At 38.2% G+C, this 17,599-nt stretch overlaps 1 protein-coding gene across 5 annotated transcripts in view; it reads right to left on the bottom strand.

Annotated features, from left to right (window-relative positions):
- The window catches only part of fhit (fragile histidine triad diadenosine triphosphatase), a 469,579-nt gene that overhangs the window by 306,811 nt on the left and 145,169 nt on the right, over positions 1-17,599 (bottom strand). The gene's annotated exons all lie outside the window — the stretch shown is intronic.

Below are 17,599 nucleotides of genomic sequence, written 5' to 3'. Positions count from 1 at the left end.
ATTATTATTATTATTATTATTATTATTATTATTATTAATTTGCTATTTGTTTGCCATGTGAAAAAAATATAAATGTTTAAAAAAAATCTATGAAAAAAGTGTTTAACAAATATGTAAAATTATGTAAAACAGCTATATAATCCTGGATAAATCTGCTTTGGCAAAAATTCAATTTTAATGCTTGCCATGTAATATTTTTTTTTTCTTTTTAATTAATATTTTTTTTTTTTTTAATATAATTTTTTTTTTTTTTTTACAAATCATATAAAAACAACTCTTAAAAATGCTTATTTTGCAGTTAACTTGAACATAACTACAATGCTTATTATTATTATTATTATTTCTTTGCTATTTGCTTGCCATGTGAAAAAAAATGTTTAAAAAATTCTATGAAAAAAGTGTTTAACAAATATATATATCCAGGATTTATCCAGGATATATATATATATATATATATATATATATATATATATATATATATATATATATATATATATATATATATATATATATAATCCTGGATAAATCTGCTTTGGCAAAAATTCAATTTTAATGCTTGCCATGTGATTTTTTTTTTTTTTTTTTTTTACAAATCATATAAAAACAACTCTTAAAAATGCTTCTTTTGCAGTTAACTTGAACCTAAATACAATGCTTGTTATTAGTATTATTATTATTATTATTGTTGTTGTTGTTGTTGTTGTTGTTGTTGTTGTTGTTAATGATTGATACATCTTTCGTTTTGGCAAAGATTTAAAAAAATAATACATGTTTACAAAATTCGGTAATCTTGGATAAATCTTAAATTTAAATGATTAAAATTCAATTCGCTTGCCATGTGATATATGTATGTGTGTTTGTGTGTGTTAGAGTTGTTTGATATCAAGTCGATACTGAAATTTTAAAAATGTGTCACTTTGAGCACTGTTGAGGGGATTCGTAAACACCTCTGATTGGCCACTGTGTTCACACACTCATCAGATATATCTGTGATTGGCTAGAATGATCAACGACCGGGTGTGTTTGAAAGCACACGGAAGTGTTTGAATTTGAAAGTGGAAGCCTGCTTTCAAACGCTCCCGTGTGTATCTGTGTAAGCGCTTGATGAAGAGCGTCACTGATGTTTATTTACAACATGTTTTTGAAGCGTTGATCATTGTAGCCAATCACAGACATATCTGATGAGCGTGTGAACACAATGACCAATCCGCTCAACAGTGCTCAAAGCACCACATTTTTAAAATTTCAGTATCGACTTGGTACCGAACTCTGTACCTTTGACAATACTAGTGTGTGCGTGTAAAAAAATGCTTTCCACAATCATAGGTACCCTTTCTTTGTCACGTGACAAATATTATGTACAGAAGCCTAGATCAAGGGAGCTTTCCCTATTCTCACCTATACTATATCATCCTCCCATAAACCCACACACACTCACATAGCCTATAGAGCTGACAATGGATTTTAGCTGAGGTGGCAAAATTGTCATTATCATACTAATTCAATTTGCGTTGATGTTTATGTTCACATGTTCAGCAAATATTTACATAAAGCAACATTGTTTGGCAGGTGACGAGATTGAGTGTGCGGGATAATGAGGAATAGAGCACTGTTTTTCCAGTGAGACATCAACTGGGACAAGGCAATATTAGCATAATATAAACATAATGAGTGACAATACAGCGAACGGGTAAAAATAAATAAATAAATAAGTGCTTTATAAGATTAACAAAACTGCAATCAACGAATTACCTAGAGAGTGATCTTTACCTTTGATTAAAAGTGAAATCCAGCAGTGTGTCAGCAAGCCCATTAAGTCCAGCTTGCCTGGCTTATAGTTCATTAAGCAATTGATTTAATGACTGTTAGTGGTTTATTCGTTTTAGAGTCGCTTTCACAATCATTTTAAGTTTGAAATTAAATTGTGAAGCTAATTGCTTTTGTTGGAGTTATTGCTCAATTTCAAACAATAATAGGTATCAAATCAATACTCATACACTACCACTCAAAAGTCTGGGGTTAGACTCGAAAATTGGCTGTGGAAAAATTGTACTTCGCCATTACATATATTAAATATATTAAAATAGAAAATAATTACTTTAAATTTAAAATAAAATTTTAAAATATACCTGTTTTTACTGTATTTGGATCAAATAAATGCAGCTTTGGTGTATGAGTTTTTCACACAAAGTAACAAAAAATAATATTTATATATATTTTTATGCAAATATTTATATCCACAAAAAAAAAACAATAATTGATTTGATTCACATGAGTCAAATGTGCCAATAACTGATGAATTTAAAAAAAAAAAAAAAATCTGTAGTGAGTCACACAACAATGAAAGACTGAAAAATTACATGATCCATTTGCAGTAATACATTTTGTGTCAATCCATGTTCATTTTGAACAAAAAAACAATGTACTGTCAGTTTAATTCAGTGTGTGCAGCACAGAAAAATAGACTTTTGCAGAAATGTTTGCTGAACTGCTGCATCTGCACCGCTTCTGCAATGCATTGCCAGACCCCATATACTATGCTAATGTGAATGATCTAACTTTAAGAAAAAAACAAACAAACAAAAAAAAAAAAAAAAACATGATTTGCATACGTACTGCAAATTGATCATGTGTGAAACAGGCGTTTGTCTAATAACGTGCTTTGTAGGAGCCTTAAAAAGTCAAATAAATGTCACATGAGAAGAATTTCAATATTCGCAATATTACTTAATTTAATATAGTCAGCATAATCATTGTAAGTATTTGATATACCACCCAGCCTTAGGTCTGGATTTTCTTGTGTGTACTGTAAGAGCTAAATGTGAGATCCTATTTAAACCTTGACAACAAACAAATCAATAAAATCCATGACAAACAGAATAGCCAATGCCAGCAGATGTCAAGGTCTTAAAGTGCCCCTATTGTGCTATTTTAAAAGTTCCTCATTTTGTTACTCTGCTCTGGTTGGTCAGACGGCCCAGTCTGGTTGGATTGGTCTATCGCTTACAGCACGTGTCGGAAACAAAACACCCATACTATATCTGAATTTCAGCTCTGAAGGCTTTCTCAGCACTTGATACACAGTGATACAAACAGTAACGCTGGCGTCAGTTTTTTTGGTATCTATTCAAGTCATCATCCTTTTGAAGTGCAGCAAAGTGGATTCACAGTGCTGAAAACAGTGTCTTCTCGACATGTTAACAACACAAATCAAACTCTTCCTGTCTCAGCTACAACTACAGTGTTTGAGGGCGGGTCAAAGTAGAAGTTGTTCATGGTCAGTCAATGAAGAGCATAGGCTCGATTGGATTGAGATCTGGGGAATTTGGTGGCAAAGTCAACAGCTCAAACTCATTGTTGTGCTCGTGGGTTTACGTGGTCTGCAACAATGCTTAGATAGGTGGTACGTGTCAAAGTAACATCCACATGGATGGCAGGATGTAAAAGAATCCACGTGATGTAAAAGAAAATATGATTCATCAGACCAGGCCACCTTCTTCCATTGCTCTGTGGTCCAGTTCTGAAGCTCACGTGTCCACTGTTGGTGCTTTCAGCGGTGGACATGGGTCAGCATGGGTACCCTGACTGGTTTGCGGCTATGCAGCCCCATACGCAACAAACTGAGATGCACTGTGTATTCTGACACCTTTCTATCAGAACCAGCATTAACTTCTTGAGCAATTTGAGCTACAGTATTTCATCTGTTGGATCCGACCACACAGGCCAGCCTTCGCCCCCCACGTGCATCAATGAGCCTTGACCACCCATGACCCTGTCGCCGGTTCACCACTGTAGTGATTTTTACTTTGTCCATCCTAGGACGCGAAGTAAAATAGGGATTGGTACTCACGTCACCGCTGACGTTGTGATTTTGGATCACACGTCTCTTAAGGTGTGGTTATGAGTACATCAGATAACCACTTCCCCCCCCTTTCCCTAGTTCAGGGCACCAGTCAGGGTCTTTCACTCCCTACAGGGGCTTTCATTCATTTAGAATTAATGTAAAGTGGTTAGCTGATTTATCTAAAAGACTGGTGAAATTGCTAACTTGTAGAGCCTTTTCTGTATTATCAGCACAAGGAAGACACAAGTGTAATAAAATAAATTTTATTAACAAAAAGATAAACAAGAATAACTAACACAACTACTAAATGAATACCATGAATGATAAAGGAATAAAGTGCAGAAGATACATAGAATACAAGTGATTAAGTTGAGTGTGGCTATGGAAGAGTTACGTTATCTTAGGGAAAGATAAACTGTTTCTCTGAAAATAATAAGGTGGAGAACCTTATTATGCACCAAACAAATAAACGAGAGATTATTTGTTATTAACTAACATCAGCTATATTACATCTAATGGAAATTAGGAAATTATATACTGATAAAATACAACAATGCCAAGGTCTCTGGAAAGAGGTTTGGTTAAGTGATATTTACGTTCCACTTGGTCGAGTCCGATGACGGTGACGTCTTCCACTGGTTGTGCCGGGTGACAATGCAGTGGGGAGAGGAGCCAGAATCTGTTTCAACAGTCTTGAACACGAAGCTCTGTGGGATGCTGATCTCCTGGAGCACCAAAGGGTCCTAAAATCTGGAACACGCAGATGAGGCCCTGGTGTAGGTGCAGAAGGTCCTTAACAATCTAGAACACGCAGACGAAGGTACCTTGAAGTGAAGGTTTGCTCTCCTGAGCTTAACCTTGTTTCGTATGTCGTCACTGTTTCGCTGGATGAAAACTTTGAACGTAGTGTTGGTTAACGTCTCTTTCCTCAAAAGCTGGAGGCTTAGAACATGGTCGTCTCTGTTGTTGTCTCTTCTGGATGGACCAGAGGCTCAGAACGGTATATCTGTTAATGTCTCACTCCTTACAGAGTTAAGACCCAGAACCGTGTATCTGTTGTGTCTCAGCTTCGCAAGCCGGGACTCAGAACAATGTCTGTTATGTCTCACCCGATGGGGGACTCAGAACAATATCTGTTACGTCTTTCCCTGTTTGAAGGGCAGACTCAGAACAAGGAGTGTCGGTAGAAAGGGTACCTTTATCCCTTTCCGATGAGGAGGAGATTGCATTTTGGCGCTTCTCCATTCGAGTGCTGTGATTGGCTGCTGGCATCAGAGGGGACACACAGAGTGTGGCCCACCCTTCTCTCCCCTGTGGAACTCATTTGCATAAAGCACAAAGTTGGAAGTCTTTACAGTGTCTTTAAAGTTTACCAATGCATCTCTCACTTTCCAAACCACCACCAGAATACCTTTGGCAATATTCTAAACAAATAGAGACTAAACATGATGGAAAAAGATTGAACTGTCATTCAATTGTACATTAACAGCTGTATTTGTATCAGATGTTGCACTACAAATGGCTGTCACTGAGAATACTTATTTCGGTGAATAAGTATCAAATGGATGTGTAGTTTGCATCAGTTCTAAGGTTTTCAAACATAGTTTTGAATGGATTCGGATGGATCTTTGTGATCTCTCTTTGTTTCACCCATTTCTGCTAAGGTCCCAAGGAATTTTTATGGCAGTCTCTGGCCAACTTTAGGAAGTAATGACTAGATGGGTGAAGGGCAGTAACTGCCTGTGGACCAATGAGAAGCCTTGTCCTTCTCAGGCTTGGTACAAGAGGTCTTCTTCTTACCCTCTAAGAGAGGTCTGGATGTTGTCCTTCCATCTTTATCTGATGGCGTTGGACAGTTTGTTTGTGTTAGGCCACCAAGATCCAATCAAAGTGTAGCAAATGTTTGTCCGCTGTTACGGACAGAGAGGGGCCCGGCCATAAACTGGGCCCTAGAATGTGCTGTTCACTACACCACTGTTCCTTCCTTGGACCACTTGCCGTGATGAAGAGATAATCAGTGTTATTCACTTCACATTGTCATGCCTAATATATATACTGTATGTATATATATATATATATATATATATATATATGAAGTAGTCTGATTGACATATAAAGTGATCAGTAGTTCAATCACAGTTCTATTTGCTGTAGCCGTCTTCACAAGCAGATACATCTGAGAGCAATAAAGATGTTCTGTGAAGGTTTGGTCAATGATATTCCATATGGAAACTGTCATCGGACTACAATAAGAACATCATGTTCCCCCCATCCCCATATCAAACCCTACTTGTGATAAAACAAGACAGAAATCATGTGGAAAAATAGCTTCGAAACAAAAGATAAGTGTGTGTGGAGGAGGAGAGCCAGACAGACTAGCTTACTCCTTTCATGTGGTTATGTGTTGGGATGTGGACTAACTTAAATCACACCAGCTAAAGCCGCTGGGATTTTCCAGCGTTGCCCCAGGGACCCGCTCCAAACACAAAGAACCCTGTGTTTTAGGTGTCATACTGATGTTCAAGAGCTGCTGGGGAGCTTTAAGATCTTTGCCAAGTGCTGTCTACCTCTCTGAGCTCTTCTGAACTGATATATGTACAAAGTGAACAGCTTTGATACGAGACAAAACCTGCTAAGCCCACCGAAAGGTGTAGAGAGCTAAAAAACAGCACAGACTCACTGAGCCACACTTCTGCAACATATTCACCGTGACTCAAGAATAATCAATCTACACATTAACAGCAAATGAAATAGGTCAACATTGAACAAAAACAAATAAATGACATATTATACTCTCATAATAACTGAATTCTATATGATTAATAATTATATCTTAGTGAGTGCTCAAAAGCCGAAGTGGTCGACATACAGTATAAACAGTGAAATAATGATAAACGTATCCCTATGGTACAGTGTAGCAAATTAGCATATCAGCATTAGTTGCTGTATTTCAAGAATGGGGAAGCATAGATGTCAGTTTTTAAGTGTAAAACTACCAAACAGTGATATGACACTTAAATGGACACAGGGCGTTTTCACACCTGGCTCGTTTGGAGCGTTTGTTTTGGAACCGGCCATGTTTTCTCCCTTAGTTCTGTTTGTTTAGTACGGGGGCCCAGTAGTGCACAACACAACGAAATTAAAAAAGCAAACATAAGTTCACAACACAACGAAATCGAGCCACAACGAAATCGTGCCACAACTCAATGGAATAAAGCCACAACACAACGAAATAAAGCCACAACACAACGAAATAAAGCCACAACACAACGAAATAAAGCCACAACACAACGGAATAAAGCCACAACACAACGGAATAAAGCCACAACACAACGAAATAAAGCCACAACACAACGGAATAAAGCCACAACGAAATCGAGCCACAACTCAATGGAATAAAGCCACAACACAATGAAATAAAGCCACAACACAACGAAATAAAGCCACAACACAACGAAATAAAGCCACAACTTAACGAAATAAAGCCACAACACAACGAAATAAAGCCACAACACAACGGAATAAAGCCACAACACAACGAAATAAAGCCACAACACAGCGTAATAAAGCCACAACACAACGAAATTAAAAAAGCAAACATAAGTTCACAACACAACGAAATCGAGCCACAACGAAATCGAGCCACAACTCAATGGAATAAAGCCACAACACAACGAAATAAAGCCACAACACAACGAAATAAAGCCACAACACAACGGAATGAAGCCACAACACAACGAAATAAAGCCACAACACAACGAAATTAAAAAAGCAAACATAAGTTCACAACACAACGAAATCGAGCCACAACGAAATCGAGCCACAACTCAATGGAATAAAGCCACAACACAACGAAATAAAGCCACAACACAACGAAATAAAGCCACAACACAACGAAATAAAGCCACAACACAACGAAATAAAGCCACAACACAACGGAATAAAGCCACAACACAACGAAATAAAGCCACAACACAACGGAATAAAGCCACAACGAAATCGAGCCACAACTCAATGGAATAAAGCCACAACACAATGAAATAAAGCCACAACACAACGAAATAAAGCCACAACACAACGAAATAAAGCCACAACACAAAGAAATAAAGCCACAACACAACGAAATAAAGCCACAACACAACGGAATAAAGCCACAACACAACGAAATAAAGCCACAACACAACGAAATAAAGCCACAACGAAATCGAGCCACAACTCAATGGAATAAAGCCACAACACAACTAAATAAAGCCACAACACAACGAAATAAAGCCACAACACAACGGAATAAAGCCACAACACAATGAAATAAAGCCACAACACAACGGAATAAAGCCACAACACAACGAAATAAAGCCACAACACAACGAAATAAAGCCACAACACAACGGAATAAAGCCATAACACAACGAAATAAAGCCACAACACAACGAAATAAAGCCACAACTCAACGGAATAAAGCCACAACACAACGAAATAAAGCCACAACACAACAAAATAAAGCCACAATACAACGTAAATGCTCCCAACCACTAGGGGGCTCTCAGAGCTTGGTAAAGTTAGTTTTCCTTGCCAATGTTCTATAGAGTCGGCAGTAATATCAATACCACAATTAGTTTGAACAGTATGTAAACATTGTATATCGACATCGCCTACGTGCAAAATAGCTTCATATTTATACCTGTGAATGATTTGACGCACTACCACTGTGCATGATGAAGGGAACGTCTGCCAATTCAACCAAGTGGTTAAAACGTATAATTTGTATTCATTAAAATTACTTATAACATTTAAAAACAGACATATTCAAATTCCAAAGCTTGTCCAAAGCATTCTTACCAACAAGAACTAACAAGCTTTGGAATTTGAACATGTCTGTTTTTAAATGTTAAACAAAGTCATTGTAATGAATACAAATTATACGTTTACACCACTTGGTGGAATTGGTGGATGTTCCCTTCATCATGCGCTGTATCGCGTCAAATCATTCACAAGTATAAATATGAAGCTATTGTGCACGTAGTTGATTTTTAATTAACATTTCATGTCGATATACAATGTTCACATACTTAAAACTAATCATGGTATTGATATCTATGTAAGACTGTCGACTTTATAGAACATTGGCAAGGAATACTAATATTACCGAGCTCTGAGAGCCCCCAAGTGGTCGGGAGCATTTCCATTGTGTTGTGGCTTGATTTCGTTGCATTGTTGCTCGATTTTGTTGTGTTGTGGCTTTATTCCGTTGTGTTGTGGCTTTATTTCGTTGTGTTATGGCTTTATTCCGTTGTGTTGTGGCTTTATTTCATTGTGTTGTGGCTTGTTTCCGTTGTGTTGTGGCTCGATTTCGTTGCGTTGTGGCTTTATTCCGTTGAGTTGTGGCTTTATTCCGTTGAGTTGTGGCTTTATTCCATTGTGTTGTGGCTTTATTCCGTTGTGTTGTGGCTTGTTTCCGTTGTGTTGTGGCTTTATTCCGTTGTGTTGTGGCTCGTTTCCATTGTGTTGTGGCTCGTTTCCATTGTGTTGTGGCTTTATTCTGTTGTGTTGTGGCTTTATTCCGTTGTGTTGTGGCTTTATTCCGTTGTGTTGTGGCTTTATTCCGTTGTGTTGTGGCTTGTTTCCGTTGTGTTGTGGCTTTATTCCGTTGTGTTGTGGCTCGTTTCCATTGTGTTGTGGCTCGTTTCCATTGTGTTGTGGCTTTATTCTGTTGTGTTGTGGCTTTATTCCGTTGTGTTGTGGCTCGATTTTGTTGCGTTGTGGCTTTATTCCGTTGTGTTGTGGCTTTATTTCATTGTGTTGTGGCTCGATTCCGTTGTGTTGTGGCTTTATTCCGTTGTGTTGTGGCTCGTTTCCGTTGTGTTGTGGCTCGATTTCGTTGTGTTGTGGCTTGATTCCGTTGTGTTGTGGCTTTATTCCGTTGTGTTGTGACTTTATTCTGTTGTGTTGTGGCTTTATTCCGTTGTGTTGTGGCTTGTTTCCGTTGTGTTGTGGCTTTATTCCGTTGTGTTGTGGCTTGTTTCTGTTGTGTTGTGGCTTTATTCCATTGTGTTGTAGCTTTATTCCGTTGTGTTGTGGCTCGTTTCCGTTGTGTTGTGGCTTTATTCTGTTGTGTTGTGGCTTTATTTCGTTGTGTTGTGGCTCGATTTCGTTGTGTTGTGGCTTTATTCTGTTGTGTTGTGGCTTTATTCCGTTGTGTTGTGGCTCGATTTCGTTGTGTTGTGGCTTTATTCCGTTGTGTTGTGGCTTTATTTCGTTGTGTTATGGCTTTATTCCGTTGTGTTGTGGCTTTATTTCATTGTGTTGTGGCTTGTTTCCGTTGTGTTGTGGCTCGATTTCGTTGCATTGTGGCTTTATTCCGCTGAGTTGTGGATTTATTCCGTTGAGTTGTGGCTTTATTCCATTGTGTTGTGGCTTTATTCCGTTGTGTTGTGGCTCGTTTCCATTGTGTTGTGGCTTTATTTCGTTGTGTTATGGCTTTATTCCGTTGTGTTGTGGCTTTATTTCATTGTGTTGTGGCTCGTTTCCGTTGTGTTGTGGCTCGTTTCCATTGTGTTGTGGCTTTATTCTGTTGTGTTGGGGCTTTATTCCGTTGTGTTGTGGCTCGATTTCGTTGTGTTGTGGCTTTATTCCGTTGTGTTGTGGCTTTATTTCGTTGTGTTATGGCTTTATTCCGTTGTGTTGTGGCTTTATTTCATTGTGTTGTGGCTTGTTTCCGTTGTGTTGTGGCTCGATTTCGTTGCGTTGTGGCTTTATTCCGTTGAGTTGTGGATTTATTCCGTTGAGATGTGGCTTTATTCCATTGTGTTGTGGCTTTATTCCGTTGTGTTGTGGCTCGTTTCCATTGTGTTGTGGCTTTATTCTGTTGTGTTGTGGCTTTATTCCATTGTGTTGTGGCTCGATTTCGTTGCGTTGTGGCTTTATTCCGTTGTGTTGTGGCTTTATTTCATTGTGTTGTGGCTTGTTTCCGTTGTGTTGTGGCTCGATTTCGTTGTGTTGTGGCTTTATTCCGTTGTGTTGTGGCTCGATTTCGTTGTGTTGTGGCTCGATTCCGTTGTGTTGTGGCTTTATTCCGTTGTGTTGTGGCTCGTTTCCGTTGTGTTGTGGCTCGATTTCGTTGTGTTGTGGCTTGATTCCGTAGTGTTGTGGCTTTATTCCGTTGTGTTGTGGCTCGTTTCCGTTGTGTTGTGGCTTTATTCCGTTGTGTTGTGGCTTTATTCCGTTGTGTTGTGGCTTTATTCAGTTGTGTTGTGGCTTGTTTCCGTTGTGTTGTGGCTTGTTTCCGTTGTGTTGTGGCTTTATTCCGTTGTGTTGTGGCTTTATTCCGTTGTGTTGTGGCTTGTTTCCGTTGTGTTGTGGCTTTATTCCATTGTGTTGTGGCTTGTTTCCGTTGTGTTGTGGCTTTATTCCGTTGTGTTGTGGCTTTATTCCATTGTGTTGTGGCTTTATTCTGTTGTGTTGTGGCTTTATTCCGTTGTGTTGTGGCTTGTTTCCGTTGTGTTGTGGCTTTATTCCGTTGTGTTGTGGCTTGTTTCTGTTGTGTTGTGGCTTTATTCCGTTGTGTTGTAGCTTTATTCCGTTGTGTTGTGGCTCGTTTCCGTTGTGTTGTGGCTTTATTCTGTTGTGTTGTGGCTTTATTCCGTTGTGTTGTGGCTCGATTTCGTTGTGTTGTGGCTTTATTCTGTTGTGTTGTGGCTTTATTCCGTTGTGTTGTGGCTCGATTTCGTTGTGTTGTGGCTTTATTCCGTTGTGTTGTGGCTTTATTTCGTTGTGTTATGGCTTTATTCCGTTGTGTTGTGGCTTTATTTCATTGTGTTGTGGCTTGTTTCCGTTGTGTTGTGGCTCGATTTCGTTGCATTGTGGCTTTATTCCGTTGAGTTGTGGATTTATTCCGTTGAGTTGTGGCTTTATTCCGTTGTGTTGTGGCTCGTTTCCATTGTGTTGTGGCTTTATTTCGTTGTGTTATGGCTTTATTCCGTTGTGTTGTGGCTTTATTTCATTGTGTTGTGGCTCGTTTCCGTTGTGTTGTGGCTCGTTTCCGTTGTGTTGTGGCTTTATTCTGTTGTGTTGGGGCTTTATTCCGTTGTGTTGTGGCTCGATTTCGTTGTGTTGTGGCTTTATTCCGTTGTGTTGTGGCTCGATTTCGTTGTGTTGTGGCTTTATTCCGTTGTGTTGTGGCTTTATTTCATTGTGTTGTGGCTTGTTTCCGTTGTGTTGTGGCTCGATTTCGTTGCGTTGTGGCTTTATTCCGTTGAGTTGTGGATTTATTCCGTTGAGTTGTGGATTTATTCCGTTGTGTTGTGGCTTTATTCCATTGTGTTGTGGCTTTATTCCGTTGTGTTGTGGCTCGTTTCCATTGTGTTGTGGCTTTATTCTGTTGTGTTATGGCTTTATTCCGTTGTGTTGTGGCTTTATTTCATTGTGTTGTGGCTTTATTCCATTGTGTTGTGGCTCGATTTCGTTGCGTTGTGGCTTTATTTCATTGTGTTGTGGCTTGTTTCCGTTGTGTTGTGGCTCGATTTCGTTGTGTTGTGGCTCGATTCCGTTGTGTTGTGGCTTTATTCCGTTGTGTTGTGGCTTTATTTCATTGTGTTGTGGCTTTATTTCGTTGTGTTGTGGCTTTATTTCATTGTGTTGTGGCTTGTTTCCGTTGTGTTGTGGCTCGATTTCGTTGTGTTGTGGCTTTATTCCGTTGTGTTGTGGCTCGATTTCGTTGTGTTGTGGCTTTATTCCGTTGTGTTGTGGCTCGATTTCGTTGTGTTGTGGCTCGTTTCCGTTGTGTTGTGGCTCGATTTCGTTGTGTTGTGGCTTGATTCCGTAGTGTTGTGGCTTTATTCCGTTGTGTTGTGGCTCGTTTCCGTTGTGTTGTGGCTTTATTCCGTTGTGTTGTGGCTTTATTCCGTTGTGTTGTGGCTTTATTCAGTTGTGTTGTGGCTTGTTTCCGTTGTGTTGTGGCTTGTTTCCGTTGTGTTGTGGCTTTATTCCATTGTGTTGTGGCTTTATTTCATTGTGTTGTGGCTCGATTCCGTTGTGTTGTGGCTTTATTCAGTTGTGTTGTGGCTTGTTTCCGTTGTGTTGTGGCTTGTTTCCGTTGTGTTGTGGCTTTATTCCGTTGTGTTGTGGCTCGTTTCCGTTGTGTTGTGGCTCGTTTCCGTTGTGTTGTGGCTTTATTCTGTTGTGTTGTGGCTTTATTCCATTGTGTTGTGGCTTTATTCCGTTGTGTTGTGGCTCGATTTCGTTGCGTTGTGGCTTTATTTCGTTGTGTTGTGGCTCGTTTCCGTTGTGTTGTGGCTTGATTCCGTTGTGTTGTGGCTTTATTCCGTTGTGTTGTGGCTTTATTCCGTTGTGTTGTGGCTTTATTCCGTTGTGTTGTGGCTTTATTCCGTTGTGTTGTGGCTTGTTTCTGTTGTGTTGTGGCTTTATTCCGTTGTGTTGTGGCTTGTTTCCGTTGTGTTGTGGCTCGTTTCCGTTGTGTTGTGGCTTTATTCTGTTGTGTTGTGGCTTTATTCCGTTGTGTTGTGGCTTGTTTCCGTTGTGTTGTGGCTCGTTTCCGTTGTGTTGTGGCTTTATTCCGTTGTGTTGTGGCTCGATTTCGTTGTGTTGTGGCTTTATTTCGTTGTGTTGTGAACTTATGTTTGCTTTTTTAATTTCGTTGTGTTGTGCACTACTGGGCCACCGTAGTTTAGACATATATGAACATGACTGCACTTGGATCCGCACCAAAAATATCAGTTTAAGATCAGGCGAAAATCAAACAATGCTGATCTCAGCCACCTTGAAAACAAATTCTGGAGCAGGTGGCTTATGGTTGGAAAACAATCTGACCCAACAGAGCAACAAAAAGGCTGTATCACAATGTATGATGGGTAATTACGCACATTGTATGAAAAGCAGCAGTGTTTGTTTTGTTAATGCCTTTCAAAATGAATCACACACATCAATTCTGGCTGAGAAAATACCCCAAAAGATCATTTAAAGTCATTATTGTGTTAAATGAGAAAACTCATGCATTCAGATGGCGATTTATTCACAGAGGAGGAGCCAATTTAGTGATCCGGCAACTCGCCGCTCACATGGTCGTATGATCGTCTGCTGTAAATAAAATGTAATAGGCTATGCTTGGAATAATACAAATAAATTCATATTTAATTTAATAATAAGCTATAGTTGAAATGGTTTTGCATTTTATCTCAAAAATGATGGATGTCATGGAAATAAGTTAATGCAGCTTCTTATTTACAAGAGGTGAACATAGATGTTTGGTTTATATTTTTAATGTACATAATTGTATATAATACATTTTAAAATGGTATTGCTGTAATGGTCCATTTCAAATGTGTAGCCTATGTGATTTTTCCCTCTTTCTCCTTTCGCTGAGGTAGAGCGGTGGTGAAATATCGTTCTCGTAAATACTTCCCAGCATTTCATATTGTGTACATATTTAAAATGCATGCAAATTACAGTGAATCGTAACAGTTATCATACGGTGTTCCACAGTGGTCAAAAAGTATTTAAACTGTGAATTTTGAATTGATCTCCTCTTGTAAACTCAGAGATATGGATTCAAATGACAATTAAATTACCACACGACTTTGGTGTTTGTCAAAAAAAAAAAAAAAAAAAAAACAGAAGGTAATTTGCCCAGGGATTTTTACGTGGGTGGTGGGAGAAAAACACTAACATTCTGGATTCGGATGGCAGTAGTGCCTGTAAATTTTTTAAATAGCTTACATTCCTATGAGAAACAACTGTCATCCGAATGGGGCTTTAGAAAGAAATATTTTTATTTGGATTAACATAGATTTTACCCCATTTAAAAATTAGCCCATTTACTTCCATTTTAAAAGCCTCACATACACTACATACATACATAGATTCATTCATTCATTGTTAGCCAACATTTCTTGCATTTAAATTTACATATTTTTTTTTTGTGGTAATCAACATTATAAAAAAATGCAGTTGATTGAGCTGAAGTTGTATTGAACCTGGGATATACCTTAAAGTCACACTTATCATAACATACAATATATGAAACCAAGTTGTAGCACTGAATTGGGGTATATGGGTATATTGATAATATAGCAATGCATTATAAATTACATTGATAAACATGTCATTGCTGCATTTCTATTAAATGTTAGGATTAAACATTAGGTGAACTCTATAGGCCTCTTTTATACAAAACAGCAGCTTTGCCCTTTTGCTCTCATGTGACTTACTTCTTGGCAGTGCCATAATATTTCATGCCGCTTGGACTGCAAGAGTAACAATTAAATAATGCTAATGTATTGTTTATGCCCTCCAAACACTGCTGCTTCTTGTTGGGTTTTAGGATTGTGCTGCAGTGGCCTATAATGCTGTGAAAAATGGCTTTCCATCAAAAGTTAATCTAAACATAGCAGCTTACGTAAGACAGAGCAGCACTTGAAGATCTTTTGCCTCAATGCCAAGGACTTATTGCTATTTCAAAAAGAGAATAAGGACATTATTCAAACAAATCAGCAATGGAAATCATGCAAATGTATGCAAGGTTTGCGTTTGCACGTTGAGCACTAAGATTAATAGGCAAAAAAAAGTATCCGCTTTCTTTTTGAAGCAAAGCAAAAAAAGAGGAGAATGTATGAAGGAGCATCTTATGATGATTCACAGCATTTTGCTTTTTGTGTTGCATGCAACTGAATCAAGCTTGGGAAAGAGTACAACTTGTGCCCGCAAGATTTAAAGAAGTGCACAAAATTGGAGTATCAAAATTATAGGCTTTCAACTGAGAAAAGTTGTCAAATGTAGTGTAATCTACAGACATTACATTATTGAGGTAAAGTAAAGCACTGAATAGATATTGCAAAAAGTGGCTTTATAAGTCAATTTGTAAGTAGGGTGACCACCTGGCTATTGATCTATTAACGTGAGTAGAAAGTCGTGTCTGAAAGTTGCAATCAAGTTTTTTTTATTGGTTACAATGGAGAATATCTCTTGTTTTTCCATAGGTGCTCGACTTTTTCCGTGGGTGGGTGAAATATTTGCCATCAGAATGGAAGATTACAAGCTTTAAATCATCAATTTGGGCAGCTTTGAGCAGCTCTTGAGGTTCTTATCCAGTATGTAAGATGAAATCCTTGCTGGTGTAGCTGTGTTTACCGACTTTTACCAACAGATGAGCCCAGCACTTATTCCTTTGACTGTTCACTCAGTCAAAACCTCTCTCTATGATTGCGTTGGTAGGTTATTTTCACAGCTAGAACATGATGGGTGCACAAATAGATTTTTCAATGCCAGTCACAGGTTTTATTAAATTTCTTATTGTGGTTTTGTAATTTCTGGTATGAAAAAATAATAATACAGACATAACTGAAATGCGGGACACTATTTGCGTCTTGCGGGACAAAGCTCCTAATATCGGGACTGTCCCTCAAAATCCGGGACGGGTGGTCACCCTATTTGTAAGGGGCATGATTAATTGCATATTTTTTTATTTTATATAACTGAATTTAAAAAAAACAACTAATGTGTGTGATAAATGATGACATACATGTTTTTCTTTAATACACACTGTCTGCAATTAGAAATTCTTTGGCACCCCTACAATTTTTTATGAGTGAAATATATCTGAAGTATATTGCCCTTCATATTTACATTTTTTAGCACAAATGTAATTGTCCAGACATGACTTCCTATTTCACAGTAGTATAAATATGAGGAAGCACAAAGGCCAAATTCCCTTATCATCCATAAAACTAAAGAATATAGTTCTGATGTGCAGCAAAAGTCTGTTGAGCTTCACAAAATAGAAAATGGCTGTAAGAAAAAAAGCTAACACATTGAAAATCCCCATTTCCATCATCAGGGCAATAATTAAAGGTGCCCTAGAATTAAAAATTTAATTTATCTTGGCATAGTTAAATAACAAGAGTTCAGTACATGGAAAAGACATACAGTGAGTCTCAAACACCATTGTTTCCTCCTTCTTATATAAATCTCATTTGTTTAAAAGACCTCCGACAAACAGGCGAATCTCAACATAACACTGACTGTTACGTAACAGTCGGGATCATTAATATGTACGCCCCCAATACTTGCATATGCCAGCTCATGTTCAAGCATTAGACAAGGGCAATACGTCTGGATGTGCACAGCTGAATCATCAGACTAGGTAAGCAAGCAAGAACAATAGCGAAAAATGGCAGATGGAGCAATAATAACTGACATGATCCATGATATCATGATATTTTTAGTGATATTTGTAAATTGTCTTTCTAAATGTTTCGTTAGCATGTTGCTAATGTACTGTTAAATGCGGTTAAAGTTACCATCGTTTCTTACTGTATTCACGGAGACAAGACTGTCGTTATTTTCATTTTTTAAACACTTGCAGTCTGTATAATTCATAAACACAACTTCATTCTTTATAAATCTCTTCAACAGTGTGTAACGTTAGCTTTAGCCACGGAGCACTATCAAACTCATTCAGAATCAAATGTAAACATCCCAATAAATAACATACTTACGCGATTAGACATGCTGCATGACGAACACTTTGTAAAGAACAATTTTGAAGGTTATATTAGCTGTGTGAACTTTGTTTATGCTGTTAAAGGCAAGCGCGAGCTCCGGGTGCGGGGAGCGTGAGCATTTAAAGGGGCTGCAGCCTAAATCGCCTCATATTTAATGATGCCCCAAAATAGGCAGTTAAAAAAATAAATTAAAAAAACCTATGGGGTATTTTGAGCTGAAACTTCACAGACACATTCAGGG

Source organism: Chanodichthys erythropterus, chromosome 6, assembly GCF_024489055.1.
Source record: "Chanodichthys erythropterus isolate Z2021 chromosome 6, ASM2448905v1, whole genome shotgun sequence".
In the NCBI taxonomy this organism is placed as follows: domain Eukaryota; kingdom Metazoa; phylum Chordata; class Actinopteri; order Cypriniformes; family Xenocyprididae; genus Chanodichthys; species Chanodichthys erythropterus.
The sequence above is the reverse complement of the archived record's forward strand: the minus strand, read 5'-3'. Positions and strand labels throughout refer to the sequence as shown.